Source organism: Diorhabda carinulata, chromosome 2 (genome assembly GCF_026250575.1).
Source record: "Diorhabda carinulata isolate Delta chromosome 2, icDioCari1.1, whole genome shotgun sequence".
Classification (NCBI taxonomy): domain Eukaryota; kingdom Metazoa; phylum Arthropoda; class Insecta; order Coleoptera; family Chrysomelidae; genus Diorhabda; species Diorhabda carinulata.
In genome coordinates this window covers 35443466-35459800 of record NC_079461.1, presented here as the reverse complement: position 1 = coordinate 35459800, position 16335 = coordinate 35443466, and the positions used below count along the sequence as shown (strand labels likewise).

Here is a 16335-nt window from a genome sequence, read left to right as displayed (position 1 = left end):
AATTAATAACAACTCTTCTATATATTAAAAATATATAGCAGCCCCCACTTGGATTCCCAGATGTTAAAGTTGATGTTAAGTTTGTAGTCTGGTGGTTGTTGTGGAAACTCCCAATCTGGCAGCTGTAGAACAGCGAATATAAAGAATAAAATCACCACTTGATAACAAATTAATTCAAATATACAAAATTTTTGAAGGAAAACGTATCAAGCCGAATGGCATGTTACAGTACTTATGAATGGGTTTCAAACTCAAGTTCTTGCGTGGTAAGCTTTCCTATAAAATTAAAATCGTCCTGCGACTTTCTAATTTGTAGGCCAATGTCATCAATTGAAGAAAAACTAGCCTTTGGTATTTATTTTGGATATATTTAATGGTTAGAATTTGAACCTATCCAAATTTACCTCACACAACTATCCCACAAACAATATTTCATGGTTTCAAATTCCGATAATGACGAACCTATTGAAAAATGGTATTAGAGCTTTATCAAAATTTTTTTTATAATTTAGAAGTTTTTACCTAAAAAATGATTGTTTTAACAGATCTAGAAAGTCATACTGCGATTTATTATTTACAAAAAAGGCTGGTCAATTCCTTTCATAGGACCACAACCTTTCATAAGTTTCTCAAAACTTCGTGGATATAAAGAAATGGGGAAACGAAGAAATCAGAAACTTGGAATAAGAGCCCTGGTCTGAAGCAATCAAAGATGATCTGAAAAGGTCTTTTCATTGAACAAAGACGAGTTTCTGGTATTCTTTTATGCTTTTTATGGCTTCTGTATGGAACCAAATGAAACCGAGTACCTCCTTTGTAAGTGCGAAGCAAAATTTTTGAAGCCAGAAGTATGATAAGTAAAGTCGATGATGTCTGATTGGTGAACGTGTTAGCTCACGGAATCTACTTTTTACAAATCCACCGATTTAATAAAATTATATTACAGTTAACGTTTCCTACAGCAAATTGAACGATACTTTATTTACCAAACATTTGTCCTATATATTATTCAAATATTCCTAATCCGAGATGTCCTTAATAACTTTTTAATTTAGTTCTGTCGTCTGAAACGCAATCACAAAAATTATTATATCGCTGAAATCGTCCTCTCGGAAGGTATTTAAAGAGCTTACCGCTTATTCGACGACGATTCGAGAAGGGCAATAGAATAGTAATAGCTTATATTATTGTCTGCAGTGGCGCGATTACGAATGGTGGCGGTGAAAGTAATTGATAAGAATTTTCTTTTTAATGATTATTTCGTCATATACTTTCCTTGTGAAAAATATTGCAACAAATCTCACATTTCTACCATTAAAGAAGTTTTTGTAGTACTTCCACATCAAATGAAGATATATTATCACATTTTGTTCAACTTACTTTGTTTGTTTTTCTTTTTAGAGCGTATTTTCCAACCTACTGATTTGAAATTTTTCATACTTTCTTCGCTTTTGATGACAATATATGAGTCAATAATAGTTTGGGAAGAAAATAAATAATATAGAATTATAAACATTCTATTTATTCAACAATATAATGTACTTAATGATATTTGCAATGTCAATATTAATTTATTAATCATTTTTCATCATCATTCATTAATTTAGACAAAACAAATAATTTCAGAAAATTAAAAATCATCGAAATGAATCTGTCAACTGTCAACATTGTCACATTTAAGGAAGTTAAAGTTGTGTACTCCAGAGCGTCCCGAGAGTGTTTTGCAGTACGGAACTGTCACTTTTACTACATGGAATACTCAAAACGCAACTTTCGGAGTGTAAATGAAAACAGAACTTTTGGATGGCGTCGTCTAAAAAGGAAATTGTGAAATATCAAATAATATTGCGTGAGTTGATTGTAACTTAATTTTATATGAAACAGAATGTTCTAGTTTGCGTGTTTTCATTATTAAATTTACAAGAAACACAAACATAAAAAAAAATAAAACTGCGTTAACGAACCATGTAATATCAAAAAACATTCAAATATAAAGATTCAAAAATTCTTGAAACGAAATGTAAAACACGAAAAAGAAAATTTTTTGAAATGGTTCACATTTATAAGAACGAAAAAGTTTTCTGAAACTTTTGGTTATACCGGAATTGGACCCAAACTTCGTTATTTTAAACGGAATGCTATGGTTTTTATTTAATTTTTCTAATCTACGCAAAATTTAAATATTATTTTATATAAGGCATCGTATGTCTAAAGTCCATCATTTTTTAATTATTTCACATTTTCGAAATTTTTGGACACATCCACTAAAAAAATTATATTTCTAATTTTAAGTGAGTTAATTCTAATATTTTTGGGATTTGGACAAATAACACTTACAGCTTTCAAAATCTGTGAAAACCTTGACAAAAATTTATATAGGGTGTTCAGAAAATGGGGTCGAATTTCGCTATCTAAAAACTTCGAAAACTTAATTATTTTCTTTGGGGTCGTATAAAAGATATCGTGTATGGTTCGTAGCTAACTACAAAATAAGACTGTCAGAAAAGAGTTCGGAAGGCATATAGAACTATTTCACCACAAGAAAGATAGAACATGCAATTACTAAAATGGTTTAATACACAATAGCTCAAACGAGGCTGTCCCCATTTGACAATGTTTCACAGAAATAATTCAGAATTTTGGCGCCGTTTCATAACCATGGATGAAACGTGAGTCCATCACTTCACACTGGAAACAAAAGAGCAATCAAAACAATGGACTGAAAAGGGAGAACCGGCTCCAAAGAAGGCATAGATCGTTCCATCCACAGGCAAGGTTATGGCGTCGGTTTTTTGGAATACCCTTGGGATAAATTTCATTAACTATCTTGAAAAAGGAAAAATCATTATTATGAGAACTTATTGCAAAGTTTGAGCGAAGAAATCAGGCAAAAACATCCGTATTTGACTTCAATGTAAGTATTGGTTCATCAAGACAATGTACCAGCTCACACATCCGTTATTGCAATGGCCAAAATTGATGAATTGAAGTTTGAATTGCTACCTTATGCACCCTAATCGCCAGATTTACACCCTTCGGATTAGTATCTCTTCCCAGACTTGAGAAAATGATTCGGTGGTCAAAGATTTTCCAACAATGAAGAGATGATGGCGGCAGTTAATGGCTATCTTGACCAGCTTGACGATGATTATTAAAAAAAGAAAGAAAAATTGTTGAAATCGATAAAAGAAGGCGAAAAATTAGTCTAAAAAATGTAGAAAGAAAAGACAAAGATTTGAATTCGAATGGTAAATAAATTCGTGTTAACAGATGAAGTAGAAAGTAAAGAAATAAAAAGGAAAACAAACTCTAAATATGAATATGACAAAGGAAGAGGTCGGGATGATGCTGAAAATTGAAAAAATCTATAAAAAAAAGAACAAACAAAAAAAGAAGAAGTACTAAAAGGCAAGAATGTGGTGCATATAATAAAAAAAAGCAAAAATAAAATAGTTGACACATATGTAAAGGAGAACCAGAAACTGGAATGATATAATGACCACAAGGTTGGAGAGGAAGAGATGATTAGATGAAGTAAAGATGGATTCGGTAAGAATAAGGATAGAAAACTGGCTATGGATATACAGAAATAGAGTTGATAAACAAATTGATTATCTACAAAAACTTTTAGAAGCTTCGCAAACCTCGAGAGATCGTCCAAGTCCCACATAAAATACATATGCGGATGGTTACGTGACAAACCGAAATATTTTTACAATAAAACCGACCTAAAACTCCCGGAGTTGTGGCAAAAGTATGTAAAATATGAAGGAGACTATAATAATAAAATATTTTATAATAAGATTTTATATTTTAACCACCCTCGTATAATTGAATCGAGATGATGTGTGCTTTCAGCAGTCCACTCTTGAACCAATCATCACGTTTGTTTTTTATATATTAATTGTCGTAAATTAACTAAAATTAAAACCCTTTATACGTTTATTTTTTTTTCTGTAACATAAGATATTTCTATCTATTTTGAAATTAATTGGGAGTGCGGCCTAATCTTTCACAGTTCTTGAAATAATCGTCGTCTGGTTCCAATAAAATCAGAAACTTTCACAAAACAAACAAACAAGATAAGAGATAACAGGGTGAGCCGCACTAACTTACTGAACTAGCGCTGTCAATATTAACTTATTGTTCCCATATCCCTTGACATACCAAAATATAGGGTCCTATCATTTTAGTCAGAGAGCTGAACTTCATTTCGTTCCCATTAATCCGTCCGATTTGAACACTGTTTACATATTTGATAAACGGAATATCTAACCAGAGAATGGTTTTACCAAGGTCACAAAGAAGATGCTGAACGTTGGCTTACAACCATAAGACACGATGGGCTAAAACTCGAATATTAAGATTGTCTTTTTGTATCATTATTCAATAAAAAATTGAATTTTGGAAACCGGTATTATCCTTTAAAACATCCTCATCATATAGTTCACGTCAATTTCGACATGAGAAAAATTGCTGCAAAATGTTTCCCCAAATGTTTGATGGTGACCAAAAGCGTGCAAGAATAGAAGAATTGTTACTATGGAAGAGACTTGAATACATTTCTACGATCCAAAAACAAAGCAACAATCGATGGAATGGCAATACTCTGGTTCTCCAAGACCTAAGAAGTTTCGTGTCCAAAAATCTGCTGGAAAAGTTGTTGCTTCAGTTTTTTGGGATTGCCATGGAGTAATCATGATTGATTTTTTGGATAAGGGTAGAACAATAACTAGAAATTACTATTCGACATTATTGACCACTTTACGGGAAAAAAATTAAAGAGTAAAGACGCGGAAAGCTATCCAAAGGTATTTTGTTTTTGTAGGACAACGCCTCTGTACACAAATCACATGTTGCCATGCAAAAAATTCGTGATTTAGGATTTTAATTACTAGAACTGCCCCCTTATTCACCAGATTTGGCTCCGTCCGTCTATAATCTCACGTAAATTTTTTTCCAACAAGGAGATAATAAAAGCTGTGGAGGTCTGGTTTGTAAATGGACAATATGTTGAGTAATAAAATATTTTGACATTGAAATTTTGTTTGGTTCTATAGTAATCTAAGAATTTTTCAATATATCCTCGTAGTAATACTAGTAGAGTTTTTTTTCATTGCATATTGATATTGGGCAGTAGGGGATTCACCAGTAGGCTGAGTAGGTTGTAGCCAAGGGTGGCTTATTTCAAGGGGCGGTAAATTTGTCAAGTAATGTTGTATTTCAATTAAAAAAATATTGTTCACACTGAAAAGATTGGTTTTGGTACTTCTAGGGTATTTCTTCTTTATTTTATAAGTTTTTGATATGCATTATAAATTGAAAATCGCAAAAATTTCAAATTTTCAACTACATAAGAAAACGATTCTCATTGGTTTTCAGTTGTGACGTCATATGTTTAATAAAAACATTAAGCAGTTGTATGCTTGATGATCACGAGGTTATCGTTGCCGGCAACATACTGTGTGCTGTTATAATACGGTTTTTCTTTATCAGTTACGTATAAATAAAACTTTTTTCTATTTATATGAATAAAGCGAATAAACCTTTCAATCAAGTTAAAAATTAATAGCATAATTACTATAAAATATGTTAAATTTCATTGATACTTACATACAACCTGGAAAAAAAAAATAATTACATCTCGTAGGATCTTCAAAACAACCAAACCATTTTTATTGTATATTTATTGAATAAAAAAAAAAAACTTTATCAGGTATTATGGTCGTGGTATTTTTACATCCCAGCATAAAACACGATTTATATACCATTTTTCAGATTAATCAAAGATAATAACGCTTATTTTAGAACAACCCAAAGAATAACTGTCGTATTTACTTTGTATCATATGTTCAGTGTTGCAATATGGCTGCCTTACTGAAATGTTTAAACTACCTACAAAATTTTTGAATTTCCAATAATTATTTCTCTATAAATATTGATCAAAGAATTAGAATAACTATTTTTTTCTCAAACCAAACACTCTACCCCAAAAGCTTCGATAGTTAAGTGTTAAATTCTTGTTTCATTGAAAGATGGCGCAATCATGGAACTCTTAGTGTTCAAATTACAAAATTGAGATTTTTTGATGAAAAATGATCAAAAAAATCAAAAATTAATAGCCTACAGGCGGCCAATTTGTAAATCCGTCACTTGTATTGGAGTTGCAGTACCTTAAAATTTGTCTTTTATAATAAATATTGTTGAACCAAAAAAGTTAAGTGTTTGAACGCCACATTTAAACTTCAAGATCTACCAGAACATTGTCATAGCCCTTGAACTAACTAGGGTATATGAACCTCTTCCATTAAATTACTTTTTTGATCTACATTCCTCGGAGAAAATTAGTCGTTATGGATTTTCAGCTAATTCTAGAGAAATAGTAACTGTCTTAGAAAAATATTTTATGATCCGTAGAATTTTGTTTTCCGATATATTTCAAGCTGATTGCCGCCGGTCTATTAATTGATTCGTTGGTCATCATAAATACAAAACTTATTATTGTAGACGTTGGCTATTTTGTAGATAGGAAAAACTCACCATAACACAACTACGAAATCATTTTTTAATCAAGGAATGATTTTGTTACAATCAAACAAAATATTGTACATTTTTTCATCCATTCATTTATATCTGTTACTTATTAAATCGATTAAAATAAGGGTTGGTTCTATCTGAAATGAATGTATGTATCCCTTTCTATATATGGTATTTAAAGCTTAATCACTTTGTACGAGGATGGTCCGAGAAGTTTGAAGACGCCGACGTTATTTAGTGTGTATTTGGCAGCCATCAATAGTGAACGTTTTCAGTGAATCGCCATGGTGGATCAAATAAGGTGAAGACTCAAAAAATTTTGAAGAAAATCCACAATAGGGACGTCAAAAACCCCAGGATATTTATATATTCAGACACTTCCTAAACTAACTTCCACAGGGGCTCCAGAAGATCACGAAACTAGCTACTCCGGGCACCAAGTACCTCGCATGTCACTGCCACCACCGATACATTCGTATTCAGGGATCACAAAAACCCCTGGATGTTTACATATTCGTCCACTTCCTAAACTAACTTCCACAGGGGCTCCAGAAGATCACGAAGCTAGCTACTCCGGGCACCAAGTACCTTGCATGTCACTGCCACCGATACATTCGTATTCAGAGATCTCAAAAACCCCTGGATATTTACATATTCGTCCACTTCCTAAACTAACTTCCACAGGGGCTCAAGAAGATCACGAAACTAGCTACTCCGGGCACCAAGTACCTCGCATGTCACTGCCACCACCGATACATTCGTATTCAGGGATCACAAAAACCCCAGGATATTTACATATTCGTCCACTTTCATAACGAATTTCCACGTAATTGTCAGACCTTGGACCTAGATCTTTTCTGTCGTGTAATTCGTAATCCGAGGAGTAAAATTTTCGGGTTATGGATTTTATAACCATTCGAAAAACATTTTTTCTCTCCCGAATCGAATGTACTTTGTTTCATCTTATCTTACTACTGAGAAATTCCTAGTTTCTGTTCTCTTGATCTTCATTTCTTCAACTAGTATTCGAATGAACATTTTTCAAGCCTCATTGACATAGTTTGAGCAAAATTGTAGGTAAAACCCAAATCTACCACTACACACTGAAACTGAAACGAACAAACATTCCAGACAGTGGATTGCAAGGGACTAAGTTCGTCCTACCAAAAGGAAATTGAACTTCATCATTTCTCTTCTTCATCTTCATCCACAATTCACTGTGAAAAACCAAATTTTGACGGAAATCCTGGTAATGAAAATTGCTCACTTCGAATGAGTTGATCACCCACCAGATCTAGCCCCTAGTGATATTTACCTGTTTTCTAACCTCAAAATTCCACTCCGTATAATTTTTAGAAAGACCATATAATATCCTTTACTAATTCAAAATTCGATGAATAATTTTGAAACTTTGTGACAAAAAAAATTGAAACAAAACTTTTTGTTAACATTAACATCGTATAGTGACTTACAACCCTTACCATTTATTTCTTTTTATACTGTAACGGTCAGTCGATTTGTATTCACTTCGAGATTACTCCGGCGGTAGTTTACCGGCGTGTCAATATCGAGGTGATCAAGGGATGCCGTGGAAAACGAGAACGGACGTGACATATCAAAGATCTGACCCCCCTGAATATTGCCAACAACCACCCTCGTTAGATGCTTTACCCGATAAAAAGTGTGCACTCTTTTCTACGACTCCCCTTTCTACCGGTTCGTTCTTTTGTTATTTTTCTTTTTAAACACAGGACGGGGTCACAGTCAAGGAACAAAACGATTGATAGGACGGAAATTTATGACAGGATATTCTGGCTACGATGCTTTATTAATTTAAAGATAACGTCATATTTTTCTTATTAATTTATACCATTTTTGTTTCATCGGGTTAAATAATAAACACTGTCTTTTACGTTCTTAATTTATTTATACACTATACATTACACTTAACTAACTTATAATAATCTACTTATCACTTAACTAATTTTAATTTATTTAAATTCTGTGCTTACTTTGCTAGTTCGTTCCGTTTACTATTTATTATAATCTGAACTAAACTACGCTACAGAAACTCTATCCGTTCTTCAAAGGGGAAAACTACTACTTTCCTGGCTAATGCCTCGACGAATATTGAATTAAAATCTCTCTGAAGAGCGTGATGTGAATCGAACTTTTTGTCGACTAGTTTCGAAGTTATTACGTCTCATCAGAGTAGTTTAACAACCCTCGTTCGGGTTCGAGACCAGCATTGAAGACAACGTCTCAAAGAGCGTCGCATTTGGTACATGTAGTTAAACATTTCCCAGCGAACGCTAAGTGGCGCCATCCTCACTTCCAACTGCGAACCATTGGTCAGATAGACATCTAGCGTAGTCGCCGATAATATAGATTTCCATGGTAGACGTGGTGTTCAAAATGTATTAAAATCAAATCAAAAGGGAAAACAACTACTTTCCTGGCTAATGCCTCGACGAATATTGAGCCATTGGGGAGATTAATATCGATAAAAAGGTCTATTTAGATCACGCTCTTCAGAGGGGTTGTAATTAGCCAGGAAAGTAGTTGTTTTCCCCTTTGAAGGACGGCGGAATACATTTTCGAAATTATTTCAGAGGTGAATAGTAGAAATCCTTTATTTTGATACATTTTGCACAACTCATAAAAGAATTCCAAAAGTTCTAGAAAAATAAAGAAACAAAACAAATATTTAAATAAACGTTCCTAGAAATTATCAAAAGAAACAATGTAAATAAACCGCTTGCTTTAAAAACTGATACAAAAACAAAGATCAAACTAATTTTGGGTATTTCATCAAAGATGGCACCTTCGTCGAATTTTAGAATTCTACTATATCCAAGCAGGACCGGCTCCAGGATGGAGATGATTTCACTACACCTTTGAATTGAAATACCGTAATTACGAAACGTATAAACTTGGTTATAAAAAAGTAAAAAAAAAATGTTTATGTTTGTCTAAAAATTGATATATTAAACGTATTTCGTAACAAAAGGTTTTTAACTATAAAAATGTCACTAAGTTGACTTTATATCTAGACGATTCAAAAATCTATTACTATAAACAAACTAATCGTGCGTTGTATCACTATTTTCCAAAAAAAAAAAAAATCCCAGAAATCGAAATCAATTTAAAGCACATCTAGTGGAAAGCATTGATAACCTCGTCGTCGACATTCGTATGCCATAAATGCGGAGCATTAAAAGGACAAGCAAGAATTTCCCATCCCTGTCGATAAGTTAAGTGCTTGCACCCTTCCTCTAACGTTGTGTACCGACCCGGGCAGCCCTCATTAATATGCATAAATTGACATTGTACTACATTCTGATATTAATGCAAAAATTTCTCTTGAATGTTAATATGTTGACATTTGTTTGAACGATGAACCGCCAGCCGATGAGAGATCATATTTGAACATTGTAATATTGATAGACCACCGCGCCATCTTTGGATTAGACCAGTATAATATCCACCTACGGATAGAACCAGACTTTGAAGACTCATAATAACTTAGACTAAGAGACTTAGACTTAGACTAACTTCCATTCTTTTCCAGATTTCGGCATTTCAAAACCATTAGTCCTTTCTTTCTAATGACGTTCTTTTCTCTTAAATTCATCTCATACATTCTCGATACATTCATAACGACAATTTCGACATCCCTTAAATCCTGCAGTGTGGAGGGGCATTGTCCTGCAATAGGGTGAAGTTTTCGCCGATGAAAGCGTAGGAAACAAGGTGATCCCCTAAAATTCCTTCTTGTATCGGTTCGCCGTTAGCCCAAGTTTTCATAAAAACGGTTTTTGCTTCCATAGGTCGCCCAAACCATCCACGAACGTCCTCCTCACGTTTTCTTTCATGCACTACGCGAATCTTTCTCCAGGTCCTCTGTAGAGTTGTCCTCTTCTATCCTTACCATGCAGGCACATTCTGCTTCTGTCTGTCAGTTCAATTAACGTGCTCTTTAGCAAATCGTATACAGGCTGCTCGATTAGCTGGGGTTAATTTGAGGTTAGCTGGTCTTTATGACTCAAAGTTAACTGTCTTAAGTCTTCTTCTGACTGTCCAGCCATTCCTCGCGATTCTCTGAGCTCTTGTTGGACTTGAGGGTTGGACTGAGTTCTCAGCAATTTACAAACAATAGATCGGTCATTTTTCTAGGAGGTGCACGTTTTTCCTTTGGAACCGCGTCTCTTGGTAACGACGGTAAACTCTGGAAACAGCAGACTAGTTTCTAATTGACGGGATAATGGGATAACCGCTTGAGCTAATTTATCACTTGTTGTGTCCATTTTCAGGAAGAATTATTGTTTTTTATTAACGGAGATGTGTAGATATTGATTGACATCTCTAACTGATGGTATTAGCTTCAAGATTTGACTAAGAAAAATTCAAATTCGTGTTTAATTTTTTTGCCAGGGATCTGGGATTGCAGAGGTGTCGCCTGAGTCGTTTTTTTGCTCGCGAGTATTGGTTTTTAGAGATATTTATTACTGTTTGCATAAAAAAAACAAATGGCTTTACAAAACTGACACGAAAATTCAAAAATACTCAACAAAATCGTAATTTTTCTGTACATAACAACTGGCCTAAATGTATTTCAACTTGTTTGAACATGTGATGTGGTGGTAGCCCTCGTGTTAATTCTGGTCGACCGAATTTCCATTCCAAGATTACAAACGGCTATTTATTGCGTTTACCTATACTTTGTGTTGGGGTGCGATAGTATGAATTTTATGTTTTTTAATTATTAGATAAGTGTGTCCGCATGTTTTATATGTTTGACAAGAATATTTACGAATGTGAATGACGGTAATAGTCGACGTTTGATTTGTATGTCGACGTTTAAATCCTAGTTAGGTTAATTTCACACGCGCCGATTTTTTACGGACCTCGCACACACGACAACTGCTTTCGGTGCCGGTAAAATACCGGCGAGCAGCCGTTCAATCCTACCGTATCGTCAAAGAATCCAATAGGCATTAGTTCTTCAAAAAAAGAGTAGAATGTTCCCATGTGTACTCTTCTGTGATTGATAAGATGAAATCAGAACTAGCGATAACACGCAACTGAGTGTTTGACAGGTGAAAATCCGATGTGTGTATCCAAATAGTCTGCTAGCCGTCCAAAATCGATTTGTACGTAAATAGCCTTAGAACTCTTGGTCTTCTTCTTCTTTATCGTACGTCAGGACTTAGTCCATCTTGTAGGTGGTCATCCTGGTGGTCGGGATTTTCTATTTTTTCCAATCTTTGCTAGCCTTTCATCTGACATTCCGTCCACGTAGTCTCTCCATTCCGTTGGTGGCACTGTTAATAAGGATTTGGTCTTAAAAACAAAGATATCCATTATTTAGTGCTCAAACCAGTTTATTGTCCTGAGAAATGTCGAAAGAAGATTGATAATAATTGAAACTCAATAAGAAGGATCCGGAAAAAGTTAATATAAATCAAAATACATCGAGGAAATGAAAAAAATATATAATAAATTTAAAGATAAAAGTTGCTGGGAGGAAACAACATGATAAATCAGTGGTTAGACTAAGGACAATCACCAGAACCTGTTGCAAAGAAATGTTGTTTCGAACGGAAAGTCTTGTTGTCTGCCTGGTGGAATTATGAAGGTTCAGTGTACTTCTAAATAATTCCAGAGGATCCAGCTATCAATGCCGAGGTATATAGTAGACAGGTGATACGAATGGATGAGGTTTTATCGTAGAAATATCTAGATTTAGTTAACCGAAAGCGGGTTCTTCTACAACAAGACAACGCGAAAGTTACGCTGAATAAGTTCAAAGAACTTGATGGCAATCAATTCCTACCACATCCAACATTTAGTCTGAACTTACAAAATTCATGTCGTATCAATTTGACATGTAACAATTCATAGTTAGTGGACTTGAGTTATCGTAATAACAGTATGAAATTATTCGTAAAACGTAAGATACTTTTATGAAATGGTATTTACATGTACTATAGGATTTGACGGAGATTCCTAAATCAAAAGAAAAATCATATTCCTCTTGTTTTCAATACAAGAAAATTTATCGCCCCATCTCGATATATTCAGTCGCCGTTCCCCTAAAACCCAGCCGAATCTCCAAAACGGACAAACGCTATATTTAATTCGTTCTGGAGTTTTGGTTCGACCACGTTATGCAGCGGATTATAAATATTCCAATCGTATAAATCTGCGAGGACATGGTGCGGCAAAAGGGCCGTTCGCCTTTTCCAATAAATCTTCCACCAACTTTGTACAGATTCTTAATGGAATATTTCGGCCTGGATTATGTCTTAACTGATACTTTTGTTTAGTCGAATCCAATTTTCAGACATCATCTACTTCAAAGCTTCCGGAATCCGATCTTCGGACGCAATCAAATGTGGACTCGATTTCGTATTTATATAGATTATTATAAACCAGGAAAACGAACATAAATAAAAAATAATTTCGTACTATAATTATTATTCTTTGAGGAATACCACAAATAATAAATAAATGTCTGATATTGATTTTATCTCTTATTATTTTTCTAATAATACATAATAGTTAAGAACCTTTATAAATTATGACATTCGATTAAATTCGATTAACTTCGTGATATATCGGGACTTAAGTCATCAACCGTTATGTAACAGGGACACATTCACTGCTTGTGATTATTTCACTGTGTTTGATATAAATAATTTAAATACAGATCTCACACTATAAAACTTCGTGTACAACAACGTTTTAAAACAATATCACACATCTTTAATAATGTCTTTTAGTGTTGGTATACAACGGTTTTGGGAACTGCTGGATGTATCAATGTAGAACGTACTTTAATGTTAAACTTAACTTGTTGACCCAATTATTGCTTTGTTACGTTCTAATTTCATGAGTATTATAGATGTATAATAAAGAATTATTTCATTTCATAATTCTTGTTGCAATAACAGAAATAAAACTCCTTCACTGGTCTAATAATCAACTAGAAAGTTCTAAAACAGTTTCACGACCGCAATCAATGTCAAATGTGGATTTCATCCAGTAAATAGACTATAACTACGGATCGAGTGGAGTTCCTGACTTTGAGAGTTTGTCCGAAGAAAATTACAAGGATTTGTTAAATAGTATATTGCTTTAAATAATAGATAAAATGATCAATAAAAAACAATGGTCATTGTGTCATTAAAATTTTCAAAGTTAGCCAATTAGATATGAAATAAATGAAAAACAAAACAATGATACTGATTTTGGATCGTCTTTTTCACAACAAAAATTGGTTGAAGTAAAGTTATTTATTATTATACAAAATTTACATGATCAAATAACGTAAATTCTTGAAAATTGTTATGTAATTGATGTCAAAATGAACAAGGCGCCGTGGCTTAGTTGGTTAAAGCGCCTGTCTAGTAAACAGGAGATCGCGAGTTCGAATCTCGCCGGGGCCTGACGACTTTTTTTATTTGTACTTTTCAGTACAAAACAGATTTTATAGATAAAATGAATGATATATAACTAAAAAATCAAAAACACCCTAAACGTGGTGGTTTTCCCAGCTAAAACATTTGAAATTCACTATAGAGATTTCATTACCTTTTTGTAGAGACCTTTCCTGTAAGTGACAGGTTTTCGTAATCTATCATAATTTTTTGATTTTTATCGTTATATATAAAAAAAATAGGACCAAAAATGATAAACTTATACAGATTTAAACGTTTATTTTTAATAAAAAAAATTTTTATTTCATTAATAAAAAAAATCCTCCCCGGCGGGGAATCGAACCCCGGTCTCCCGCGTGACAGGCGGGGATACTGACCACTATACTACCGAGGATTATATGTATTCAGTATTCTATGAAATAATAATACTATTTATAAATTTCCAAACAAATTTTTTATTATAAATAGTACTTGGCGATATTATAGTTTGAAGTAAGCTGATTAAACGTCTCCATGGGCTCGAAATCCTAAAACCTCCCCAACCTACTTAAAACTATACCTGAAGTATCCGATAGTACACTGAAAGTAGAAAAACTAGCTGAAAACCATCGTCTTATGGTATCCTTAGACTCTTTGAGGGTAGTTTTGCCACCCCTCCTCACAGGGTACCTTCGGTAACTTCAGGGGTATAAGGTGTACAATTGATTCCAAGTTTTTCAAAGAAAATTCCGGTTTAAAATATTTTCTCTCATGTATTACGTCTAATACCAAAAGCCTTTTCTAGATCTTTAATTAATTTTAGTCACACTATTAACACATTTATTTTTTGCATGAATATAAAAAGTGTGAAATCAGTTATTCCATCTGCAAAACTTTTTTACAAAATATATTAATATGAAAAATGAAAATGTACATTCGAATATATTGTACCTACATCAAGTTATAAAAGGCACAAAAAGGGCCAAAAACCTCATTCAAATTAAATTTGGATGGAGTGAAAAGAAAAGTGACGAAAGTTCTGGTTGAAAGCGGACGGCAAATAGAGAAAAAAACGAGAGGCAAACGACTCCGGCCTTTATAGATTTATAAAATATGCTGTGTGAGCATTTCTGTCCCGGTTTGAGACGATCTGGTCAGCCCTTTAGTGCGTTTATGTTCTATTAGAACATTCAATTGTAGATTTATAGCTGGATGATGTTTACTGGATATTTATTTGCATTTACACAGCGATTTTCAAATTAAGTAATTGTTTTACATAAACACAAAATTAACTCACTCATAATTAATAATTTACGGTATTTATGATGATTTATGAAATTTCTCGCCCTCTATATGTCAGTTATTTGTGATATAAAAATATGTAAAAGGTCATTTACACTTATCAATTTGGTAGTTTTTCTTTGTGGACCTTCCTAGTGTTGTCGAAACAAAAACAGTTGATATCTCACTAACTTTTGGTACTACAAGAATAGAATGTAATGTATAATCAATGTTTACAAATTCACTAAAAACGTTCATTATTGATGGCTACCAAACAAATACTAAACTGGAACCATTCTCGTAAATAAATGATCTGTTCACGTTCACGTTCAAAAATTTACACTGGCTCCTTATCGTAGTTAAATGTTTTAATAAAAATTTGTTAGAATGTCATTCAAGTGGTGAGAAAAATTTATGATATATGCGTATTTTTAAATAAGTTGTTACGTAAAATTATGTAACTTTACCTCAACAAAAATTCTATATATCTCACCTTCCGGAATAGGGTAAAAGATAAGAGTAACATTAAGTCGACAAGTGCACAGATTAAATCCACACCCGGCTCTAGGCACTCTAATGATTAATAGTCGTTACCGCAAGGCGTGTAAAGAAACCCTAAGTTAATTAATATCCCATCACCCTTCTTTTTCCTCTTCGATCCCGTTTCTACCACCATCATCGATATCTCTATATTACTCTATATTTGCCAATATGAATTATTCATGAAGGACCCCTGTGCCGCGAATTTAAATCTTAAGATGCGTTCAGAAGATATATAATATACAATTCTGCTTATAAATGAGGCGTTACAAATTGTAGAGAAGGTTTTTTGAGGTTCGAAAACGTATTTACTACGTTTTCTCTTTTTTATTTAATTCTAATTATAGGGGTTAGTAGGTCGATGAGTTTTTATTTCATATTCACATTTTGCTTTTCATTCTAATAGTAATCAAATAAAAAAAGGTTTATTCCTTATATTATAACCTGCTATTCTGGACCGTTCTTGGAACTGTTATAGGAAGCGTTTAATTAATACAAGACCGTCCTAGAAAGGGTTCATAAACGATAAATAAGTCGGTTGGAACATAAAACAGAA

General features: G+C 33.5%; 2 non-coding genes across 2 annotated transcripts; one reads left to right on the top strand and one right to left on the bottom strand.

The window, feature by feature from the left end:
- Nucleotides 1-13914: 13914 nt before the first annotated feature.
- On the top strand, nucleotides 13915-13988 carry Trnat-agu (transfer RNA threonine (anticodon AGU)). Its single transcript has one exon. It is a non-coding gene; the product is annotated as a tRNA-Thr (tRNA).
- A 313-nt stretch (nucleotides 13989-14301) lies between these two features.
- On the bottom strand, nucleotides 14302-14373 carry Trnad-guc (transfer RNA aspartic acid (anticodon GUC)). The gene has a single exon. It is a non-coding gene; the product is annotated as a tRNA-Asp (tRNA).
- Between the last annotated feature and the right edge of the window lie 1962 nt (nucleotides 14374-16335).